General features: G+C 45.1%; 1 pseudogene; it reads right to left on the bottom strand.

The window, feature by feature from the left end:
• Positions 1 to 5,654: 5,654 nt before the first annotated feature.
• Positions 5,655 to 5,795, bottom strand: LOC142007738 (U6atac minor spliceosomal RNA; annotated as a pseudogene).
• Between the last annotated feature and the right edge of the window lie 944 nt (positions 5,796 to 6,739).

Below are 6,739 nucleotides of genomic sequence, written 5' to 3'. Positions count from 1 at the left end.
CCCACAGCCCCAACCCATGGCCAGGCTTCACCCTCCCCAGCTGCAGTCGCAACCCCAGGACTTACCTTTCTAGCACGGCTTACTCTCTGTTACTTTCAAAAGGAGCTGCAGGTGCTCCTGCTGCTTCCCTGGGGGCAGAATGTGTGTTCTGCTGGGGAAAAAGCCGCCCCCAACGTAGGCAAAATTCCAGTTCCGTGAGAAACTACTGTATCAGAAAGAAAAGATCATGCAACTGCCGGAGAAGAAAGCCATTTACATTAACAGAACAAATCCCTCAGCATTTTAAGCCTCATATTTGAATAATGTTTGTGATCCCCATTTTGGGTCTTCATCACACACTGTATTCCAGGTAGAGTAAATGTAAGTGAGCAGCTGAGAGAAATGGAGCTACCAGCAGTACCAAGAGGCTCTGTGGGCCCCCAGGCAAGAAGCGGAGCTGGGGGCAGAAGGGATGGGGCCTAGGGCATTTGGACCTGAGAGCCATCCTGTCTGTGGCGCTGTCTCCCTGTTCTCAGTTGTGTGCAGCAGCGCTTCTGTGGCAATTCAGTGGTGGCTGGAGCTCCAGGACCCTTTGAAAAGTTGGGCCCAGGAGCATTTGCCCTCCTTGCCCTCCCCACATTGGAGGGCCTGGGAGCTGCAGTAGGAGAGGTGAATCACACCTTTAAAGCAAACTATTTCAGTGGGACCAATGTAACTGCAGTGGGGGTGGAAGAGGCCTGTTGCCCTGGGGTCCAGCATTTTAAAAGGGCCTGTGGCTTCAGGCCACTGCTACCACAGGAGCAGCAGCAGCTGGAGCCTTGGGCCCTTTAAATCGGCACCAGAGCCCCACGCAGCACTTTGTTGAGGGCTGGCTGCCCCTTGCCCGGCCACTTCTGCTCAGGGGCCCGGAGCCATCCCCCTCCACCCATCTCGCACACAGATTACCCAGGGCTCAATGAACTCTTTTGCCAGTCCTGGCAATAGCACAGGCTCTTAGGTCTGGAGCCACATTTGAGATAAGGCTTGATCCCTTTGATTTGTGTCTTTCAGGGAAAAGAGAACTTGATTAGAAACATTTGTTAATACTAGGGACAAGCCCCTAACTTCCTGAGAGCAAACATGGCAAATAGGGCCTTGTCAAAATTAAGAGTTAAAAGATATATCTATGTGATCACATTATCTAGCTCTGTCTGCGTCTATGTCTACACTACATGATAAAGTCAAATTTAAGGCCATTAACTCAATTTTGCAATAAAACAAAGCAGCAGAAATGTAGCACTTTAAAGACTAATAAAATTATATATTTGGTGAGGCACTTTCATGGGACAGACCCATTTCATCAGATCAATTTCATTTCCAATACAGACTGACATTTATAAGTATAAAGGAGCAAAAAAAAATTTTTAAAAATTGCAATAAAAACTGACAGATCAAATAGGATTGAAGGAAGAGGGGTCAGGATGGGGCGGGTGTTAATTGTCCTCTCTGAGATAATTACAGGCATCAAAGGAAGGGAAGCAGTCCTTGTAATGTGTGAGATAATTGATGTCTCTGTCCGTACCACGTGTTAACGTGTCAAATTTGAATATGAACTCTAATTCACAAATCTCTCACTCTGATCTTTTATTGAATTCTCTGTGCTCTAGGACACTAATTCTCAGGTCTTCAACAGAATGGCCCACTCCACTGAAGTGTTCACTGTGAGGCTTATATGTATTGAGTTTCTTGATGTCTGCTTTGTGTCCATTTATTCTTTGATGAAGGTTTTGGCCAGTCTGTCCAATGTACATAGTGTCAGGGCATTGTTGGCACATAATAGCATATACAGCATTGCTGGAAGTGCATGAGAATGGGCCTTTGATCTTGTAACTAACACAGTTAGGTCCAATGATGGTGTCCCCAGAATAAATATGTGCGTAAATTTGGCGGAGGGGTTTGTTGCAAGCAAAAGTGCCTGGATTTGTGTTACTGTGGTAAAACCTTGGACTGCTGGTAAGAATCTTTCTCAGGTTAGGAGGTTGCCTATAGGAAAGGACAGGCCTGTCAACTAGAGCCTTTTGGAGTGTAGCACCCTGATCCACAATAGGTTGTAGATTTTTAATCACGTATTGCAGGGGCTTGAGTTGGGGGCTATAGGTGATGAGATGTGGTGTTCTGTTGTCGATCTTCTGGGGCCTATCTTGAAGTAGCTGGTTTGTGGTTATTCGTCTGGCCCTGCCAATTTGTTTTTTTACTTCCCTCCGACTGGTAATTCAGTTTTATAAATGCTTGGTAGACATCTTGTAACTTTCGGTCTCTGTTAGTAGGATCAGAGCAGATGCAATTGTATCTAAGGGCTTGACTGTAAACAAAGGATCATGTGGTGTGAGCTGGATGGAAGCTGGAAAAGCATGTAGGTAACTGTAGCAGTCAGTAGGTTTCTGGTAGAGGGTGGTGTCGATGTGGCCATCAGTGATTTGTACTGTGGTATCCAGGTAATGTATTTCTTGTGTGGAATAGTCAAGGCTGAAATTGATGGTAGGATGCAGTTTGTTAAAATTGCTGTGGAATTCTTGCAGAGTCTCTTTACTGTGGGTCCAAATGATAAAGGTGTCATCAAGGTAGAGTAAGTAAAGGAGGGATAACAGGACCAGAGCTAAGGAATCGTTGTTCTCAGTTGGCCATAAAAATGTTAGCATACTGCTGATAAGAATAAGGGCATTTTGAATTTCCCAGGGTCCTTTCAAAAAGGACCCCTGTCTGGACGAGCCATGCGGGAGCAAAATGCGGCAATTTCAAAGATCCGCAGCCGACGGCATGCTAATGAGGCACTGAATAGGCATTTCAGGGCCTTATTAGTAATCTTCAAAAGGGCCATTTGCATGGCTATTTCGAAGATTTGTGTTAGTGTAGACATGGCCAAATATTCTACATACAGATGGACTACAAACTATCAGCCGCTTCCATTTCTGGTGCTCTGCAGGGCCATTTTTACACAGGCCACTTTCTTCTAAAGTGGCATGGTAATACACGGCCCGAAATATGCTAATGAGGCATGGATGCAAATTCCCCACACCTCATTAGCATATGGTCACGTGATTTGGAGTCCGGAAGACCGTTTTTCCGGACTCCAAAACGCTGTGTAAAAGCGCAGCCCCGGGGGAGCTTCCGGAAGGAAGTCCTTCTTCTGGAGGCCCCTTCTTCATGAAAATTTTTGGGAAGAAGGGGCCTCCGGAAGAAGGACTTCCTTCCGGAAGGCCCCTCAGAGGCCGCGCTTCTAAACGGCATTTTGAAGTCCGGAAGAACAGTCTTCCAGACTCCAAATCACATGACATTATGCTAATGAGGCACAGGGAATTTGCATCCACGCCTCATTTAGCATATTTTGGGCCTTGTATTACCATACCACTTTCAAAGAAAGTGGCCTGTGTAGAAATGGCCCAGGTGCATAGGAATTAGACAACCGGAAGCCTGTTAGGTGACAGGAAGCCTGCAAAGTTGAATTCGGCACCAGGAAGCCCGTGGTGGCTAGCCTGTGGGATCATGCTTGCAAGAGAGGCTGAGAAGCTTCTTTCTTTCTTTGCTATCAGCATGGTGAGTGCATCTACCCATTACAAATAGCCCCAACACGGAGTTCATGGTTCTGCCTCTACCTCTGTACGTTGAGCATTTGGATTTTTTTTTTTCTGCGGTGCCTGGTGACAGCTCCTGCCCCACAGCGCCATATGGCAGCTAAGCAGTTGTGCGGGATCATGCTGACATGACAGGCCGAGAAACTTCTCTTCTGCAGTTTACATTTGTACAGGGGCAGGCACCTCCCTCCCTCCCTCACAGGCACCAGGCAATCTGGGTCTTTCCTGTGCCCAGCCACATCACATGGCTAGCCCCCAGCCCAACAAAAGGACGTGCCTGCCATTCTGTGCTGACCATGCTGCCAGGCAGCACCATCTCCTGGCTTGCACGTGGTGAGGGCTCCGAAGGCAGCAAAGATTTTCGGGGGCTCGCTGCTGACAGGGGGAAATCCACCACTGGTACCAAAGATTTTGGGGGTTTGCCCTGCCCCCGCCCCCAACTGAACACCACTGAAGGGACCATTTCAACTGGCCCTTCAACCAACGATCCCACACCACACATCCACCCATGCATGTGGAAATTCGGCGAGCCTCATCCCCTGTGTTGGACATCTCTGTGTAGTGTAGTGGGAAGCCAAAAATCCTGTATTAAAAGTGTTCGATTTTTTTTCCTAACCTTTACTACCCTTCTCTTTTTTCAAGCTTTGCATTGGGCCTGTCATTTTCTGGGACGACGTTTCTGGAGTCAAGGCAGAGGGGACAGTAACTGGAGGGCCAGTTGAGAAGATACACACACCAGCTGCTTTTTGTAAAATATTTGATAATTCAGTTATAAAAGCAAGAGATTTCAGTTAATTTGGCGACCTTTGTTGATGCTTTCTTTCCAATCTTCACTTCTTTTGGCAAATTCCTTACCAAATGGCTTCCTTAAGACAGGTCATACCATACCAAGGGGGGAAAAGTAGCTGAGGGACCAGATGCCATGGCATAGTCATCGGGGTGATCCCAGAGCACACACACATTGTGATTCCCTGCTTTTCCTTCTTTCTTTCCAGAAAAATGGCCGTTTGCTTTCCATGGGAGGGGAATGAGGGCAACGCAATATGGGAGAATGACATTACATACCCACAACCACTTGCAAGGCACTTTTTCCCCCTGTTGCACCAGCAAAAATACCCAGAATGTGACAGGGCTGAGGGAACTGTGGGAACGTTCTGACAATGAACTGCTGCAGCAGTTGATATTTCGCAATTAAGTGTGGCAGCAATAAGTTGACTTTGTGGGGAATTTGTGGGGAGGTGAGGATAGTCAAATTTGAATTTATAAAAGCCAGCGTCACAAAATCGATTTTAATAAATTTAAATTTATCTCATAGTATAGCATGGCCTAACTAACACCTTCTAAAAACTCTTGCCAACAGCTGGCAAGTTGTACATTAGCATGAGCCAAGCTTCATTAGGCTTTAAGGCAGATCCTCAGACAGTGCCTGTGAACCACAAATGGCTATCTGTTGTGTCTCCTGCTGCTTTTTACAGAGCACAAGGTTAAAACACTGCGTGATTTAATTACTAACCAATCCCAGTTATTAACTGATCAGAATGCATTTACTATTCTTAACCAATTAAGTCATCAACTTGCACTAAGTTATTAGCTTATTTGCTGTGAGAATAATATAACATAGAGCTATATAAACTAAATATTTTATTTCTCCATCAATATGCTTAAATACAAAACTCTAGTAACATAGTAAATTAAATAATGAATTTACACAACGGTGACTTTTTCAGGTAATGCTGATCGCTAAACTGGCTCCTGAACACTGAAGTCTGAGTATCACTGCTTTGAGGCAATGTGCCGTGTCCTGCCCAGAGTTTCAGAAAGTGTCAGTCAGGGCTTCTCTGGCTGGGGAAGCTGTTCTGCCTTTAGTGAAGCTGTTTCGAAAGGCTACTGCCTTCCACAATAACTACTTCAGTCGACTCCCCCAGGTAGACAAGCCCTTTTTTAGATCAATAGTCTGAAAGGCATAGCTATGTTAGTTTGTAGCTTCACAGACAACAAGCAGACCTGTGGCACCATAGGGACTAACACATTTATTAGGTCATGAGCTTTCGTAGGTAAAATCCAATAAATGTTTAGTCTCCAGGGTGTCACAGGACTGCTTGTTATTCCTTTATCTCAAACTAGCTTTCACTCACACCTTTAAATCCTAGGACCTCTTCCATCCTTATCGGGGGGGTGCTAACCTTCTCTCCTTAAATCCTAGTCTAGACCACTGTCTAATAGTCTGGAGTTTGATATCTACCCAAATTGTGCATCTGGATTAATAGGGTAAAGAAAATCCCAGAGAGGGAGACTGTCAAAAGAAATCGTTGAGTGCCCAGCTATCACTTTATCATTGAAAACTTCTCCCTTAGGTACTTATATAGGTTTTATCTATATTTCCCAGGCTTGTCAGGTATCTGCCTTGTCACTTCATGCAGCTTTGACACTTTCCTTCTGTGTTGTTCGAATGAAGGCGTTTTCATTGCCATTTACATAAGTATTGGGAATGGGAAGATGTTTCTCCTGGAAGAGTTTCCTGTTAGGGAAAACCTATTATTAACCCTATCCATGGGAAAGGTGGGGTGTCTGGTCAGCTCCACCCATCTGTGTGCGTGAGATGTGCCTCAGGAATGAATCATGTTGATAGCAGGATTACAAATCCCAGCTCACACCATGGCTATTTCATTCATAAGTCACATGTCACTCATTGCAGCCTATGGCTAATGACCTATTTATGACTGTCATTTGAGATGTCTGGGAAACTTTTAGTATTATGGTTTAAAAAAATACCACCTAAATCTATTCCAAGACTAAAAATAGCAAGGCTGTGATTCAATGAGCTACAGTTTAACCTAATGAGTGCTTGGTGATCCATTTTTCATCTGAGGATAAGGGTTTTGCCCAAGAAATCTCATGACCCAATACATTTGTTAGTCTCTGAGGTGCCCCAGGACTGCTTGTTATTTGTAAAGAAACAATGTCTGTGAGACAGGGTAAAGTGAACTGGCACTGATATGGGATGAGGTTCTTTTGTACGTGCTATCTGCACTCCAAAGAATTATATGCACTGTAATAGGTACACAGTAATCCCTCGATTTACACAGAGGTTGAGTCCTGGACAACCTCCATGAAAACTGAATTTCATGTAAATTGTGGGGGACAGGGAT

This window comes from Carettochelys insculpta, chromosome 1 (genome assembly GCF_033958435.1).
Source record: "Carettochelys insculpta isolate YL-2023 chromosome 1, ASM3395843v1, whole genome shotgun sequence".
Classification (NCBI taxonomy): Eukaryota; Metazoa; Chordata; order Testudines; family Carettochelyidae; genus Carettochelys; species Carettochelys insculpta.
This window is presented reverse-complemented; position numbering and strand designations above follow the sequence as displayed.